Source organism: Mytilus edulis, chromosome 7 (genome assembly GCF_963676685.1).
Source record: "Mytilus edulis chromosome 7, xbMytEdul2.2, whole genome shotgun sequence".
In the NCBI taxonomy this organism is placed as follows: domain Eukaryota; kingdom Metazoa; phylum Mollusca; class Bivalvia; order Mytilida; family Mytilidae; genus Mytilus; species Mytilus edulis.
Genome location: NC_092350.1, coordinates 20,801,624 through 20,821,116, shown reverse-complemented (window position 1 = coordinate 20,821,116; position 19,493 = coordinate 20,801,624). Strand labels below are relative to the sequence as shown.

General features: G+C 32.0%; 1 long non-coding RNA gene across 1 annotated transcript; it reads right to left on the bottom strand.

The window, feature by feature from the left end:
• Window positions 1-10,238, bottom strand: LOC139481004 (uncharacterized). Its single transcript, XR_011654548.1, has 4 exons — window positions 8,795-10,238; window positions 5,002-5,158; window positions 4,100-4,177; window positions 1-2,775 (listed from the first exon to the last, which is right to left on the bottom strand). It is a non-coding gene; the product is annotated as an uncharacterized lncRNA (long non-coding RNA).
• Window positions 10,239-19,493: the final 9,255 nt, after the last annotated feature.

The window sequence follows — 19,493 nt, the reverse complement described above, 5'->3', positions numbered from 1 at the left end:
TCTAACAAATTAATTTTATTCAGATACTGACAAATTAGAGTTGTTTTGGTGATAAATTAAAATAAAATGTCAAAAAGTTTGTTATACAATTTTAAAAACATTTAAAACAAATAAAAAAACACTTTTGTTTAAAAAAAGTCAAGTTCTACATCAAAGAACCTCATCAAATTCAAACTAATTAATAAAATAATGATGCTTACTTGTATAGATTATTTAAGAATCATAACAATTGGGTTATAACAAAAAGCAAACATAGGCACCTCTAAATTTCAAGTTTGGCATCATAAAAATATTAATGAATAATCTCCCCTGCTAGCATCATTTGTCAATTTTAAAAACTTCAAAAAGCAAAAAACAAAAAACATAACATTATTTACATGATTAACATAATTCGTAAATTCACAAGAGTGCACACACAGAAATGTCTCGCCTTCTTTACTTATCATTGATATTATGTTGATAAGTATAAAGCTTTATTAAAAACTGTCACATAAACTTAACATTAACCAAGATAACTAAACAAAGAGCAATGAACCATGAAAATGAGGTCAAGGTCAGATGAACCATGCCAGGCAGACATGTACAGCTAACAATGCTTCCATACAACAAATATAGTTGACCTATTACTTATAGTTTTAAAAAAATAGACCAAAACACAAGAACTTAACACTGAGCAATGAACCGTGAAAATGAGGTCGAGGTCAAATAAAACCTGCGCCACTGACATATAGATCATAAAATATTTCCATACACCAAATTAGTTGACCTATGGCATATAGTATTAGATAAAAAGACCAAAACTCAAAAACTTAACTTTGACCACTCAACCATGAAAATGAGGTCCAGGTCAGATGACATCTGCTCCCTAGACATGTACACCTTACAATCATTCCATACAACAAATATAGTAGATCTATTGCATAAAGTATGAGAAAAACAGACCAAAACACAAAAACTTAACTATAACCACTGAACCATGAAAATGAGGTCAAGGTCAGATGACACCTGCCAGTTGGACATGTACACCTTACAGTCCTTCCATACACCAAATATACTAGCCCTATTGCTTATAGTACCTGAGATATGGACTTGACCACCAAAACTTAACCTTGTTCACTGATCCATGAAATGAGGTCAGGTCAAGTGAAAACCGTCTGACGGACATGAGGACCTTGCAAGGTACGCACATACCAAATATAATTATTCTATTACTTATAATAAGAGAGAATTCAACATTACAAAAACTCTGATCTTTTTTTTCAAGTGGTCACTGAACCATGAAAATGAGGTCAAGGACATTTGACATGTGACTGACGGAAACTTCGTAACATGAGGCATCTATATACAAAGTATGAAGCATCCAGGTCTTCCACCTTCTAAAATATTAAGCTTTAAAAAAGTTAGCTAACGCCGCCGCCCGATCACTATCCCTATGTCGAGCTTTCTGCAACAAAAGTTGCAGGCTCGACAAAAAAAACATCCTGCTGCTCGAACATTGATTAAAATTTCATTCCAAATGCTGTATGCAAGAATAAAAATAATAAGATGTAATGAAATACTTCAAATATGTACAATTGAATAAAATAGCACACAAATAAACTTTTATCAACAAAATTGTGTAATGTCAAGCAAAAAATTATCAATATTGAATATGTACTTGGACAATTGAAGAAAATAATAAGTTTATATGCTTATAAATATATTTGGTGTATTGACTTTCTCCTGATTAGTTAAAATTTTTTAGTTTTATTTTCAATTTTTTTTTGTTTACAAATTTTATGAAGTCAACATGTGCATGATGTGTGTACTTTGTTATTATTTATATAAATAAAATAAAAAAATTCTTTGAGCCTTATTTTTGATAGAAATTTATTTATAATGAATGGCAATAACTTATTTTGATTTTATTGAACCATAAAATTAATTTTCAACTATTTACATTTTACATAATCCTCTTCGCAGATTTTCTAATGTGAAGATTCAAAAAGTTATCTCCCTTTGACCAAGCGATTATAAATAATGTGAAATCTTACAGGAAAAATCTTGACAGCAAATACAAGACACTGAAATGAGCCACACTCAAATTATTATTCAGCATTTAATTAATTAGAAAAGGCAACAGAAAGTTTAAGTAAAAAGAAATATGTGTAGCTTAACCAAACACATTAACATAATCTGATGTCACCGATATGCTGCACTTGTAAATAATTTTAATAAAAAATGCAAATGTTGAAATAAAAGAGCAGTAATTCATTTTTTTACTTTAAAAAATAATCAAATTCAATAAACCAAACCACTTCATTTTAAGGGTTCCCGCCTTAAACTGAAAACTGTCAACTATAATTCAAAAGTAAACATGAAGGTATTTTTGTTCTTGCAAATTCCAAAAGTGTACCTTTGAATTGGTCCTTATTAAAATTTAAAGAAATTTTTATTGATATCTCTCAATTTTGTGTCATATGCCCTTAAGTAAAAATCCATGCAAGTTCTGTACATTTCTTGTGACAAGGCCTCTCTGATTTACTTGGACCTCAGCTCTTTGCCTTGTGCATTCAGCTGTCTCTGGTATTTACAGTCTAGTAAATGACTTTAGTTTATCCATGTAAGATTTAAAATCTTGTGACAGTCAAATCCCAGTTGTGATCAGGCGAGTTTATCTACAGAATCACTGTCCCAACTTGACATTAAATCAATTTGCATGGCCTTTCTAAGTTTGTCCTTTTCTGACACTGGCAGTTTCTTGGTTTAAAGGGCCTTAGCTCTATTTTGTAGCTTCTGTAATAAAGTAATAAAAAAAAATGTTTAATTTTATTAAATTGACAAGTGATATATATGTGACAAAAGCAATAATTTTCTGCATGCAATTATTCTATCTTAATGCAGTTGTAATCAAAATCATATATTTAAAAGATATTCTAATGAGTGACCCAAAAATATCTCGTGGAATAACTCTATAAAAAGAATAGCTAAAAGTTGTGATAAATTTTCTATTTTCAATGGACCATGAAATTGGGGTCAAACCATTAATTTATCCTTAGAAAGATCCTAACATAAGGCACATGTATATTTATTTTTAAGTTGATTGGTCGTTAACATCATTAACAACTATCCTGACCAAAAACTTTTACCAAAACTTGAACCTAAAGCAGAACAGATGAAAGAATAAACAAACAAAAGCATGGATCATTAAACATAAACCCCTTCTACTATTGTAGGCTGGCATAACAATTTATTACAACTATTACACATTGTGATTTATTTATCAACATCAAAAAAATTATTGATTTGTATCAGTTTAGTTTTTCAATTATATTTTAAAACTAACTCCTTCTATCATTGTTTGGTCTTATTCACGGTGTAGAATATATACAACTTTTATAATTTGATGTGTGATCCCCTCAGGGGTTCAGGCTTATATTTTGGCAAGTGTTTGATGTGTCTATGGGCACTATGGAGGTCTTAAATTAGGTAGCACCCCATTTTTTTCCCTAGGGAGATTGATATTGGAATAGCTCATTATTGAGTTTGTTGTCTTTATCAATTTCAATATAAATCACAATATCAGGTACAGCAATTTTTTTTTCTTTTGACATATAAGAAGTATTTGTAAATAGTATTAAAATACAATCAGCTGTATACAATATAACCAAAACAAAAATCTGAGACTGGATTACTGCCCTTTTATCTATTTATTATTTGATCTATAAAATAATATTTAATCAATAGAAATGTGAAAATTTCAAACAAGATTTAAGTCAGTTATTGTTTGATTTGGCTAATTCTACTAAATACACAATTATTTTGATTTTTGTTGTTGTTTTTTTTTTTCCTGCAATTATTTTGTAACACTCTAATAAAAATGAGTATGAATTCAATCCTCCATGATTCTATTCATGCTACTTGTTAGATGTCTCTACTCTCATTGGCAACAACACTTCATCTCCTTATAAATTAATTTTTGCAGGCCTCAACTAACAGTATTTTCCATAAAATATATAAAACAATAAAAAGCTAGTACAATCATGACAATGAGTACTATTAATTTATCCCAAGACTTGGTCTGGTCATGTCAAATTAATGTAATCATCAAATAGCTTACTTCAAAATAGAACCAGCTGCTGTTTTACATGTCCAGACTGGATTGTTTATGCCTATAAGCATCACAAACAGCTGCTTACTGCAAAATAAAACATAAAAAGTTCCTAAAATAAATGTGTATTGCCAGGAGATAATTAGTTGAATTTAAACATTCATATTATATTTGTTAAACTTGGTCTAAGGAAAGGGTGTACAGGATTTCCAATACTCAATATATATATATATATATGTCTAGCGGGACGGCTGCAGTGCAGGCGAGTTGGTGTCACGATATCACAGTAGCATGGGTTCGAATACCCGCGAGGGAAGAACCAAAAATTTGTGAAAGCAAATTTACATGTACAGATCTAACATTGTTAGGTTGATATTTAGACAAGTTGTATATATATATATACATGTATATAGCCCAGGTGGTCGTGTGGTCTAGCGGGACGGCTGCAGTGCAGGCGATTGGGTGTCACGATATCACAGTAGCATGGGTTCGAATCCCGGCGAGGGAAGAACCAAAAATTTGCGAAAGCAAATTTACAGATCTAACATTGTTGGGTTGATGTTTAGACTAGTTGTATATATATATATATATATATATTTTACAATGTTTGGCTATTTGAAACATTATGATCACATGCATATATGTATATATTCTGACAGACATTTCAACATACATGTAATATACATAAGGTATATTTATAGATTTTAACAAGGCTAAGTAAGTATATAAGCTGATAATACTAAAAAGGCATATATGTACATGTAACTCTATCTTTTATCAAAGACAATGGCACGTCTCTATTTGAATTACATGACTTACAATGTACATTTATATCTTTTGAAAGATTTTTAAAATCATAAATTCAGAAAATGTAGACAAAATATATATATACAATATACAATGATATATACCTTTATATGTGAAGGAACATGGATGGCTGTTGTATTCCCTTATCTTTGAGCATCTGTTTCTGCTTGAAATCGATTCTCTGTAACAATTGGTGCAATTCTTCAATTTTTTCACTGTCATCAAGATTTCTGTTTGGGAATCCATCATCTTCTTTATTAGCTAAGTAAAATAAAAACTTTTTGAGAAAATGTAAATATTCAACATGATGTTCATACAAAATGATATTAAGTTTAAATTCTTTTATATAAATGCCTTTTAAACTTGAGTCGCTGAACTGTAGTAACATGTATATGTTACAGTAAATAGGTGAAATTAGGAATTACATGTAATTACTAAACACTTCAGTAAATACCTGTAATTACTAGCCAATTTAGTAATTACATGTATTTACTAGTTGTTTCAGTGATTACTGGTAATCACTGATTTTTTTTGTCATTTTTACAGCTATTTACTAACTTGATGTTTTTGTTTTAAAATTAAAAACATAATTCAAGATATCAAATAAGAAAGTAAAGGGGTAGGGATTTTAACGGCGCTAACTTAAGGATGTAGGAATATAATGCACATCCAAAGTGCATACTCTTTAGCATGTTTAGTGTTTGTGAATTGAAACTGGAAAATGGTTGTTTTATAGGTTTTGAAACTCCGTAAATATATGTATGCAAGACAATGATATCTATCCAAAATCAAACTAAAATCTCCATCATGCACTGTGGCTCAAAACTTTAAAAAAAACTTTCTCCAAATATCCTGGATTTCTACCAAACTTCATGAACTTGGACAGAAACTAAATGTTTATGATCATAAAATAATATCCAAAAGTAAAGTTTGAAAAAAAAATCCTTTTTTTCGTATATTACTTATAAATGGACTAGTTTTGTCCCAGTTAACATTACATACACTCTGTAGTTAAAGTTTTTAAAACATTAGATTTTATAAACCATCCTGGATTTTTACCCAATTTTGACTGAAGCTTCTTACAGTACTAGTCAACAGATAGTATCTAGAGGAAAATTTTAATATTTTTTCCTCATTTTTGTTGAGCCTGCGATTAACAGCAAAAGTAACCGAGACTACATGTATTTGTTCTGCAAAAACCCTTACAATTTTAATAGCTTAATACATCGATAACCCATCTCCAGCTAGGGGTTGATTTGAAGGTCACATGAATACGTATTCAATTAGGTCCAAATATTCACTTGCAAGTGCACATCTCATCAACCTTGTTTCTCAGCTAATTTAACAAAATAAAACCAGAATGGCTGCTAACAGTGAATTATAATTTTACAATATCATTTTTATAAATGATTTAACAACAAAAAAAAGATATTTTTTTTATATATCTCGAAGCTAATGCACATAACAGTTCATTCCAGTTCTTAACCTACATAACGTTATCTTATCTTTATAAGGTAATAAGTCTAAATATTCTTCATATTCAAAGAGTTCTTTAAAAAGTTAAGACATAATGCTTTGGGAAAATTTTCCATTTCTGATTTCCATGTCTGCTGAAGTTGGTCAAAAATTATCTGTATTATAATGCTCAACTTAAACCATTTTGGATTAAAACTAAAGTTACTCTGATTTAACCAAATATTTGAAAGTCCATATTTATTCAAGATATTTTTTATACATATCAACCATTCAAAATTTTAAGTGTACTAACTGATCTTCTAGTTAGTATTACACAGCTAAAACAATGTTGTATTATGGTCAGGTGATCAAAAGTTATGGTTGTGTTAGCAGTCAGTAAATAGGTGTAAATATTCATTTTAAATTTAGTAATTACTGGTAATAACTGGGCCGTTTAAGGAATTACTTGTATTAACTAAGTGCATGAAGTGCATCGGGAATTACCTGTTATTCCTAAATTTTAGTAATTACATGTAATTCCTAATTTCACCTATTTACTGTAACATATATAAACAGCATGTAAAGGTTTGAAATGTTTCCAAAAAAATACTCAATAATCATAATATAAATGAAGGAAGTATGGTAACCTACATGTATGTATCATTTTGTTTGGCTATAGTAATTGGATCAACATCAGTTGGTCTTTAGCGGATAGCATTTATTTTGGAAACATACCACATTGTTTACTTTAATCTAATTAATCTTCATATACAACATGTACAATGTACATATACATGTATCTTAGTTTTCTCGTTTGAATTGTTTTACATTGTCATATCGGGGCCTTTGTGGTATGGGCTATGCTCATTGTTGAAGGCTGTACAGTGACCTATAGTTGTTAATGTCTGTGTCATTTTGGTCTCTTGTGGACAGCTGTCTCATTGGCAATCATACCACATCTTCTTTTAATATATCATTAAGCATTTGAATCACAGGCACTTGTTTCTATCCATTGGAAGACCCACTATCAACGTATATTTTCGAGAAGGTACCCAAGTAATTTTTTCACCTCTCCGCTTAAAACCATTATTTCTGGTAAATATATACGTTAATAGTGGGTCTTCAAATGGATAGAAACAAGTGCCTGTGATTTGAATTTATACCAATATCAAGGGTACAACTGATATGTCACCTGGGTAAGTAAGGTACATGTACCTATAGAACAAGTCAATTATCCAATAATCTTAAAAACTATAGCACAGTTATTATTCCGTGACAATAAACAATAATTTGGTTTGCACGACACTTTGACCTTGTCCCCTCCTTTTTAAATAAGGTTTTGGGAATAAAATATATTGGGCATGCATATCAGATTAATCAAACAGCACAGAACATGTGGAGTTAACACAGCCAGTTTCCAATAGAGGATCTATTTTATTAGGGGAATTAGTAGCTATCAAGCTGGTAATAGATTTTCTTATAATTCCAAACAACAGAAAAAACACTGAATCCATCAAAATTTTCTCAGACAGCCAATCAGCAATTGGAATTTTGACTTTAAATTGGAAATCAGATAATTACGGCAAAACTATTCATGATATTAAAATCGGCATATTGGCACTAAAATCTGAAGGAATCATTGTTTCCATTGAATGGACCCCTGGACACGCTGACATACAAGGTAATGAACTAGCAGACCAACTAGCTAAAAAAGCAGCACAGGAGGCAGAAAAAATACAAAGTATTCCAGTATTTACTAAACAAGATATACAAAAAGGAGCTAAAGACAGTGTTATGTTAAAATGGCAAAACAGATGGGACACCAGTGAAAAAGGAAGGAGATATTATGCCTTTCAACAAAATGTTAAGAATACAATTCCAAAAGACAAACCTTCAACTGAAATATATAGAATAACTACTAGTTTAAGAACAGGATATTGCAATTTAAATTCATATAAATCAATGATATGCCCAGCACTCATCGACAAATGCAGCTGTGGACAAATAGAAACAGTTGACCATTATCTTCTGGATTGTGAAAATTATGAGGAGGCTAGAGAAAAACTCCGCTCTGCACTCTATTTCATAACATCAAAACTAACACTTGAATCAGAAGTACTATTAGCAACAACAGAAAATGATAATTACAAACATCACATAGAAGATATTCAAGATTTGTTAGGGGTTTTTATTAAAGATACTGGAAGGTTCACAAAATAGTTAGTTAAGGTTTTATAAGGGTTTAGTTTCTCTGCAGTGCCACATCACAAATGTACTAATGAGTTTAATACAATAGAGACATAAAATTACCAGAGTGATCGAAATTACAGATAGAGATTATAGTGTCAAGTTGACACTTCTAAAGACTAAAGACATAAAAAGTAAATTGATTGTGTAAGGTTATGTAATATATAATGATCTATATTAAAGTAATGCGGTTACCAAATCGAAAATCATGTTGAATTTGAAGTGTGTTCTTCTTTTGGGATTTGAAAATCCCGCAACATGACGACTTAAACATTGCTATAATAGAAAACACTCGAGACAACCGAAAGGTGCACGGTCGCACTAAATACCAATAATATGTTATTAAGCCAAATAAAATAATGTATCCTAATTGATAGATTGATATGATGCGTATATAATATAATTGTTTAAAAGATGTGAATAACAGAATAAATGACAGACACATGATCTCCAGAAATTAACTAGTAAAGATAATAAAGTATTTTCCTGGTCTACTTTTTGGTCTTAACTTACACTGTTATTATAACAACATTACAAAAAAAAACGCGGGACATGACCAGATAATAAATATAATTTTTCATACGTACAAATCAAGTTGATCGAGTTACCTGGACTCATAATATTCACATATTAGTATAACCCTTAATATATATTTCTCAAATTATTGCTTTAATAGTAAGCATAGGTACTTGGGTACAGGACATTTTTTGTACCCTACCCTTTTTTTCCAAAATCTGTTATATTTTCGTTTTCTCACTTGCGTATTATTTATTTTTTTCGCGTCTGTCTGTACGTGTCATTAGAACATAAATACACTACAAATTACTTGGTTTTGCTATTTACTATCAATTCCAAGTTTACTATCCACAGCGGTCACGGATATATTACTAAAGAGAGTGAATTTTAAAATAGAAAACGAAAAAATAACGGATATTGGAAAAAAGGGGGAGGGTAAAAAAAATGGTGACATCCCATTAGTCTGACAACCATTATTCGGACAGCCCAATACTCCGACAACATGTACTATTCTGACAGCCCATTATTACGACAACCCATTACTCCGACAGCCCATTATTCCGACAATATGCGTTTTTCTTAGTGTATGGATAAATTTTCTCTAAAAAAAAAAACCAACTCCGCTCTCTGATATTTGTGGTTGTCCGTTTTGATTCCAATTATTTTTTGCATGCGGACATTAATTTTGTCTCAGTATATTGGAGTTGATACACATGATTATAGCAACTGCTCAGTCCTTAACCTCGCCCCTCTTTCGTTTTGCGTGTCTAGTTACTTTATTTATCTTTATATTTCGTTGTTTGTGTGTCTACTATCAGTCTGTGCTGTTCTAGCTCGCTATTTCTTGCATGTGTGTCTTGATCTACCTTCTTTTCACTAGATATTCGAATCCCCCTTTTCGCGTATCAGGGGAGTGAGGTTCCCCCACTATGAACTACATAAATAAATAATACATCGGAGTTGGAAAACACTACCCGCCCTCTTTGGTCGCAACACTTTCTCTCCTTGTATCACTCATCTGAGTTTTATTTAAATTTATTTTGTTGCAGAAATAATGGGATAAAATAGCGTCAGTCAAAATTAGAAAAACAAACGGAGACAAATACGTACCCAGAACCTAAAAAATAAGAAGAAAAATAGGACGAAATATGTGCTCAGAAAAGATGAGCAATTCCAATCATGATCAATCATGAATACGGTATCATGTTCGGGAGTGAGAATCCACGAAATACGGAGACAGTACATGTAGCACTTCTTGTAGCGATCGTTCAGACATAATCCGAGAGATGACACTCAATATTTTGTTGGGAGACCGATTTTGTATCCTAAGATTATTTTAAATTCTAGAAAGATATGCCTCTTTTTTAATGATTGGTGGAGATGCAGGACTGCATGATGATTTACAACAAAACTTATTACGAAAAACAAATATGACGGACATGAATATTTCGGCAATTTCTATCTAAATATGCATAAGGAAAAGTGATATCGGGTCAGTGACTGTATATGTCATAGAAATATACAGTCAACGCATTTTGACTGCTCAAGTAGAACGAGTGCAGCATAAAAGACAATAACAAACTAGTAGAATAAGACAATGTGTGACATTCTTGTCCTTGTGTCTTTGTCAAATTGTTTAATTGTAAAAACTTAGTAATATGTGTTTTGTGGGAAACTTATTTTTCATTTAAAAATTGGTTTCAAGAAGAAACATATTTAGATATCATTGATTTTAAGAAAGGTAATTTATATGTTAATTCAGAATCGGTGCTCTTCCATTACATGAAGAATTGAAAATGCTAAATACTCAAAAAATCGTATTGTACAGCTGATAAAGTTTAGGATGAGCGTCATTTTTCAATCGAATGCTCACTTCATTATAATTTGAGGGAGGAATTCTTTCGCCATATTTCTAGCACATATCAGAACTTTAAAACGTTAGACAATTATGATTAATTTCGAAGTGAACACAAGAAAACTTTACTATTATGGAGAAAAAAATGAGGATCATATCGTTAGTTCTTTTGAATAATGTAGTACATGTCTGGATACTGACTGTTAATTGATATTAATACGTTATTTTTTTTTATATTTTGTCTTAGCTCCAATTGTGACTGAGGCTTATAGTGCTATAAATATAATTATATCATATTAGTATTGTAATGTCTTAATGTTGACACAATCATTAGACTGGCCGCCGCTTCGAAAAAGTGGGGGTATACTGTTTTATTTCTGTCTGTCCGTCCGTCCAACCGTCCATCCGTCAGTTCGCCGCCCGTCCCATAACTATTTTCGTTGCATCTTTTTCATGAACTACATTACAAGGATTTCTGAAAGGTTTATTGAAGTCAGTTATATCGTGTGATGCTTTTTCAAACTCATTACTCATTACATGACAGCCAAGTTGAAAACTTTTGTCACATTTTTCTCAGGTACTACAATACCATGATTTCTGATATTTAACTTCAAGGTTTATATAAGTCAGTTATACTGTGTAATGCTTCAGATTCACAACTCAAAAACTTTCTATCTACCGAAATATTTGGGCAGGGTATCATCAGTAGCTCGCGCCATCAATGCTTGTTGTTGATTTACATAGATCCTTTAATTTGGAAAATAAAATATTATTTTCTGTTTTATTCTATATACAGATTTCGAATTGAGAATTAACATTGAAAGTATACGAACTACCTTAGCCTTGTATTATATATACGGAGTTATTTCTTAAAATATGTTATTACAAATATAAACGTAATAATACAGACAGACACATTTTATTTTACCCTGATATCCTGATACTTGACTTGATAAGTGTCGGAAGTATAGGTTGTCGGAGTATTGGGCTGTCGGAGCAATGTGTTGTCGGACTATTGGGTTGTCAGACTAATTGGTTGTCGGACCAATAGGCTGTCGGATTAATGGGCTGTCGGAATAATGGCGTGTTACCAAAAAAAAACAAAGTTCCGATGATAGTAAGACCCTTATTACTATACACATCCTTGATTCATGACAGTGATATATGCATTATAAACTGTATACAGAAATATACAAGATATTGACTTCTAAATTAACTTAATGTTACCTCAGTTACTGACTCCATGTTGACATTATTGTGTAATGTTGGTGTTAAATGAGATAGGTGTTGAAATTTTTCGTCGAATAACTGAATTTGGTATGTCGATATCTTCTGATCCTCCACATGCCCCGGGCAAATCCAGAGGCGCTAACCGGGCATTCTTTTGCATCTGACCGAGAAGACTTTCAGAAGGACTGTATAGACGAATCTTTAATTGTTTTAGAACCTTCATCAGATCCGAGTCTTGCATGGAGATGGACACTGATAGACTTAAGTACTGGTACATTGTATTAACGATTTCACTACGAGGAATATCATCATCTTCAGAATGTGAGAGACAAGCAAATCCGCCAGACGACATATCCAGACAGACTTAGTCAATGATGCAAATAATATTCTTGTAGACTTGTAGCCAGACTGGTATATATATATATAAGCAGACTGGTGGACGTGTAGGACATGAAGGCAAACTGTTAGAAACGTAATCTGGCGGGTAAACATGTATATCGACTTGTAAACACGGAGACAGACTGACGGACACATAGAGACCGCGGTTAAAACGTAGTGACTTGTGGACATAGCCAGACTGTTGAAAATCATATGGACAGACTAGGGGTCTATAAGAAAGACTTGTGAAAGTAAAAACAGACTAGTGGATGATTGAAAAACTGGTGAACATGTAGACAGACTTGTGCAAATGTAAATTGACAGAAAATATTTGTCAGCCTAAAAATCTAATTCTAACTCTATTGGGTTTGATTTTCAGACTTACATGTATATGAATACGAAATCTATATTCTTTGAGGGGGGGGGGGGGGTATTATGTTGTAGGGCAAGCTAGGGTAACAGTTATCAAAGCCCCCCCTTTTTTTCAAATAAACGAATTTTTTTATTAATCTTCATTTTGTCGGATTTGAAATGTTCTATGATCTCATCTATGATTTAAGTATAAACTAAAGGACACTTTTTTACTTGGTTGTGCTATAATGGATTTAGTATTACCATTTTTTTCAGTTAAGAACAAAAATGAAAATAATGGATTATTTAAGGTTCTCTCATTAAAATATTCAACATAATGATTCTTTATTTGCAAAACAAACAAAAAACAATTTTGATTATGGCAAATACATAGACTAAACAAACATAATGAAAAATTGTAAGGTTAAATTAACTGTAATATTTATTTCCAAAATAAATTCAACATCATGTCAGCTCATCGGGTCAATTTAATTAGCCGGATATCGTTGCCTTTACCAATTATTTCACACCACATTTTACACTAGTTTAACAAATAATTCATACTTTTTATACTGATTCAGAAGCGTTGTCTATGTGGTTTATTTATTATAAAAGTTGTAGGTCACTGGGTCATTATCAAACACTACAGGAAATTAAACAATGTATAAATTTGTCTTTGGTATACACGTCTATATACTATACTGACTAATATAAGTTCAGCAGCGCATATTTTAATATATTTCAACAAATAAACAATACATATTGTCTGTGTGTGTGTTACAAGTATGCAAGTGATCTAATTATTACAGGAAATAAATGGAACCATAATGCGTGATTTTCTTTACTTGAAAATGGAAAAACTTGACAGAAATTAAGATAGATTTGACTTGAATGTATCTGTTGTTTTACCTTTTTTGTAAAGCAGTATATTTTGAATTTGTTAATAGTATAGAATTTTTTATTAATCTAATCAAGAACCCATAAAGGGCATCATTTTACAACACAATATGTTAGTATACTAGTATATATAATGCGACGTAGGTAAAGATTTTTCTTTATAAAATATTATCATTTCCAATTTTGATGAAAACACATTATGTGGTCAAGAGGATAGCGTTTAAAAACTAAAAAAAAATGCTTGCACTTCGCCATTTTTTAAGTTAAATGGTCAGTTTCATTTGGCCTTATTAACATTTTTTAGTCGAGCGTCAATGATGAGTCTTTTGTAGACGAAATACCCGTCTGTCGTGAATGTAAAATTTCAATCCTGGTATTTATGATGAGTTTATTTACCATATTTACAAATATCTTTCTATTAAATATACCAACCGAGCTATACACTAGCTGTTGGCGCTTTTAATCTTGGTTGCAGTATTGAAAATAAATTGTAAAAATGAAACAATGTTACTTTTCTTAAAAGAGGATTTACGTATTCAGCTTCTTTTTTTAGAGTGAATGGCAATATATATATTTTTTTTTAAACAAATACATGACAGGGTGCTGCCTGAACTGAAGTGAGGGGTATCTCCAGTCAGTTATTCCCTTTATGGTATATAATCAATAAAAAAAATCCCACAAACGGGGGACCCGGACCCGGGCCCGCCCCCCCCCCCCCAAAAAAAATGGATCCGCCTATACCAACCGAGCTATACACTAGCTGTTGGCGATTTTAATCTTGGTGTTATTTAACATTTGCAGCTATTGAGAATAAATTGTAAAAATGAAACAATATTACTTTTCTTAAAAGAGGATTTACGTATTCAGCTTCGTTTTTAGAGTGAATGGCAATATATATATATATATATATATTTTTATATATTTTTTAACAAATACAGGACATGGTGCTGCCTGACCTAAAGTGGGAGGTCTCTCAAGTCAGTGAATCCTTATATAGTATATAATCAATAAAAAAATCCCACGAAAGGGGGACCCCCCCCCCCCAACTGGATCCGCCTATACCAACAGAGCTAAACACTTGCTGTCGGCGCTTTTAATCTTAAGCTATTGAAAATAAATTGTAAAAATGAAACAATATAACTTTTCTTAAAAGAGGGTTTAAGTATTTAGCTTCGTTTTTAGAGTGAATGGCAATATATTTTTTTTCTTTTAACAAATACATGACAGGGTGCTGACTGACCTAAGGTGGGTGGGGGTCTTTCAAGTCAGTGATTCCCTATATAGTATATAATCACTAAAAAAAATCCCACGAGAGGGGGACACGCCCCTCCTTCCCACTGGATCCGCCTATACCAACCGAACTATACACTAGCTGTTGGTGCTTTTAATCTTGGTGTTATTTAACATTTGCAGCTATTGAGAATAAGTAAAAGAGACAACGACTCGAAAACAAGCAGACGATAGACGAAGGCAATTGGGTCTTCAACGCGGCGAGAATTCCACGCAAAATACGGATATAACAGAAAATGTTCTATAATTGCCGATCCGACACATGTATTGTAACTATCCATGCACCCATCGATTCAATCGAAAAACTCGACGTACGACCTTCGACAATAAACCAACACATGCGAAATGTATATACGTAACAATTTATAAAATGTCCCGATGTGACAAAATGTGAAACAATAGCCTAGAGTATGTAAAAACAAGAACAAAACAAAAAACAAAATTTGATAGAAAGCAACCATTGCATCCCTGAAAAATAACTTTCAATTCAGAAACTCAAATGTATTACGATCTTAGAAATCTTAGAATTCATGGCTATAAAGCTGAAGAGAAATGTTTAAGCAAACTGAGCACTATGAGGTTTTGATTTTTTATAAGTATCAACTGCAATTTCAAGCTTATTTTATGACCTCACTTTCATCGAAGGGTATATTAATTTATCGCCTACAGGTTCGTTCGTCTACCCGTTCGTCTGTTCGTCAAGCTATAGATTGGTTTGTCTGGCTATCACCTCGTACAGTTTTTGAGTTGCAACTGAAACATTTAAGTCAAATATCCTCAAAATTCAAGGTAGTTGGATACATTTTATTATAAAATGCAGAGAGAGATCATCGTTTGTCCTGCTTCCTCTTCCGACATTTTTTTAACTATAAATTTATAGTTTTAATTAATATTTCAGAGGTTGTCTGAACATACAATTGAGATGTTCATGCATGTATTCCTATATATGCATCTTGATTTTTGTCAAATATTCTTAAATGCCAGGAAGTTGAACCTTAACAATTATGTATATAACCAGCATCTATAGAGCTACTCCTACATTTTTTTAAGCAAAGACCTTGATATCTTGTAGGATGCAGAGGCGTATCAAAGGAATGCGGTAGCAGGTGGGCCTCCCCCTTTTTTTGTGTTATTGATTATAAAGAGAAGCACTGAAACATGACTGGCACAGGCCCCCTTTTCGGCAGTACTGAGACCCACTTTTGAAAATTTCTAGTTCCGCAACTGGGATGTTTATACGCATAATAGTGATGTGCAAGTCCATATTTAGTCTTAGATACATGATTTGTTTTATTAGTTGTTGGTGGCTTTGAACTAGCTGTCAGTTAACTGCGAGTACTTTGAGATATGTTCCTATAGTGTCTTTTTGTTGGGGATGAACAAGTACCCGGCCACGTCCACTTGTATTTTGTCATCTGATGAGTTAAGCCATTTTCAAACGATTTTAATAGTTCGTTCTTATGTTGTACTGTTATACTATTGTCCCATGTTAAGTGCATGGGGTTGGGATCCCGCTAACAGGTTTAACCCCGCCACATAATATAAGAATGTGCCTGTCCCAAGTCAGGAGCCTGTAATTCAGTGGTTGTCGTTTGTTTATGTGTTACATACTAGTATTTTTTTTTCGTTCAATGTTTTATATAAATAGGGCCGTTAGTTTTCTCTTTTGAATGGTTTTACATTGTCATTTCGTGGCCTTGTATAGCTGACTATGCGGTATTGGCCTATCTTATTGTTGAAGCCCGTAGGGTAACCTATAATTATTAATTTCTGTGTCATTTTGGTCTCTAGTGGAGAGTTGTCTCGTTGGCATTCATACCACATCTTCTTTTATATATATATAGGTGATTTTTTTTCAAATATACATTCATATACATTATAACTAATAATTGGACTAAATCAACTATGGCTGGGGTATTTAAACGTGTCTTATAGACACACATAATTTACGTTTTACTTCTGTATTGCTTTTTGCTAAATGAAATGTATGCAAACCTATTTTGTTTTATGCAGTGGTGTCACAAGGGGGATGGGGAGGGATCTTCTGCATGCATATGTAGTTCCTAAAATTTTATACTATATTCATTTAAATCTGAATTACCCGGCATAGTTTTCTCGTTTGAATTGTTTTACATTGTCTTATCGGGGCCTTTTATAGCCGACTATGCGGTATGGGCTTTGCTCATTGTTGAAGGCCGTACGGTGACCTATAGTTGTTAATATTTGTGTCATTTTGGTCTTTTGTGGATAGTTGTCTCATTGGTAATTATACCACATCACCTTTTTTATGTAGTCTTTCTAAAACATTCGATGAACATCTTTTCATTTTCGCCAATACATTATTTTTTTTCATTCGCTTAAATTTTAGATACATGGCGTAAACACACACTAGTTAATTAATAAAAAAAACACACTTCTTTCTGCTATTTGCACCCGCCTTGTTCGCCATGGGACATGAATGTGTGATAATCATATATAGGCGGTATGATATAACTTATAATTTTTTGTGAACGGGATGACGATCGGAATTCATTTTTGTTAACTTCGGAAATTAGTACATACATGTACATGTAAAAAAAAAAGTTCTTATTAATAATCGTGTCAAAAATATCGCTCTAATATATATTTTGACAACCTGGCAGTCAGCACTGTTCTTCTTTATAATTCTTAAATGTATCACCCTACGCGACATGCGTTGCGGTAGAAATAAAACTTTTTCATGGGCGTCCGAACGTGTCCGTGTTTCTGTCCAGCCACCTCTCATGTAAAATTCTTTGTCAATTGTGAATCAAACTTATATCAGAGATGAATCGTCACAAATGGGTCGGACCAGTATTGAATTTCAACATTTTTTAAAATATTCGATCTCTCTTTTGCACCGATTATTATTACTATTATCATCATTATTGAGGGGGGCAAGGGGTTTAACTGTTATGCTGTTATGGGGCATTTTAATTCTTTTTATCTGTTATTCTGAAAATATATTTACTGTTAGCTGTTATTGTCTTATTCTTTGTTAGCTGTTATATGACTATTATCTATTTTGTTATCTGTTATTGTGAGAATCTATTTGCTGTTAACTGTTATTGAAAATTGGAATGTTAGCATTTTGACAGCCAATCTTCCGTAGAAATTGAAGATTATTGAAAAATGTGATTTGAATGGATAATAGTCTCATTGACACGCTTACCACATCTTCTTACAATGTATATCTATTGGGGTCTTTCTACTGGTATTATAGGGTGGCCCTGTATTTGCAGAAGAATTTCAGTAACATACATCACATAAACATATAAAATCAATTGGACCCAGGACCATTCCAGTATATATTATTATTATCCTTTGTAATAAATTCCATTGTCTGTGAACATGTAGCATTTTGTACAAATTATAATTCACTTATTACTTGTACAATAACTCATAGTATGGATTTTGTTATAAAAAAAGCATTGGTACACCCTATAGATTTTTTTATTCAATGACCACATAATAATCTTTATTGCGTAAACCCCTGAGGGTTTACGCAGTATATATTGGACGAGTGATGTAGTCTTTCGGAACACCGGATGTTAGTCGGAACACTTCTGGTCTTTCTATGACCACCTTTCAAATACATGCGCAATAGCTATGACCACCTTTCAAAGGCATGCGCAATAGCTTACTAATCTGTTGAATATGCATTAGCATCTTAAGTTGCTATAGAGATATTTTACGTATGATCTGAAATTTATTATGATATAATATTTTCTTGCACACGATTACAAGCTGCTAATATTAACCTACATGCGTAGTATTTTAATTAGTCAAACGATGTAACCAGCTGTGTTTAGATATGAGATAAGATTTCATGTAAACAATGCGCTTTATATTCTGAACGAGAATAATTAAAAATAAAATGTTTAGAAAGAGTTTTAGTAGCATTTTATTTTAGATTTTACGTTTAGTGAAGATGTACATGTTGTAAAAAGCAAGCTATTTATTTTTTTATACTGAAATTAAAGGGAAATCTTTCTTGCATATGATTAAATTACAGTTATTTTTTTTGGTTAAATATTGCAACTTTAATAAAAAAAAAAAAAAAGGTTATTAAAAATAAAATTAAATAGATATTGAATATGAAAAAATAAAATATTTTGAACGAGAACAATTAAAAATAATATCTTTAAAAAAAGTATTAGCACTTTTTGAAATTTTACGTCTAGGATAGACCAAGGACATGGAAATATAATCATAAATACGTGCCTCAAATAGGTGTAAAAACGAGGATTTAAAAAAAAATCGTTTATTGAAAATAACGTTAAAATTAATTATGAAAGTTATGTCCGTATTTATTTTCATTAATATTGCAAAGAGGTAGGGCCAATATGCCGGGGATTT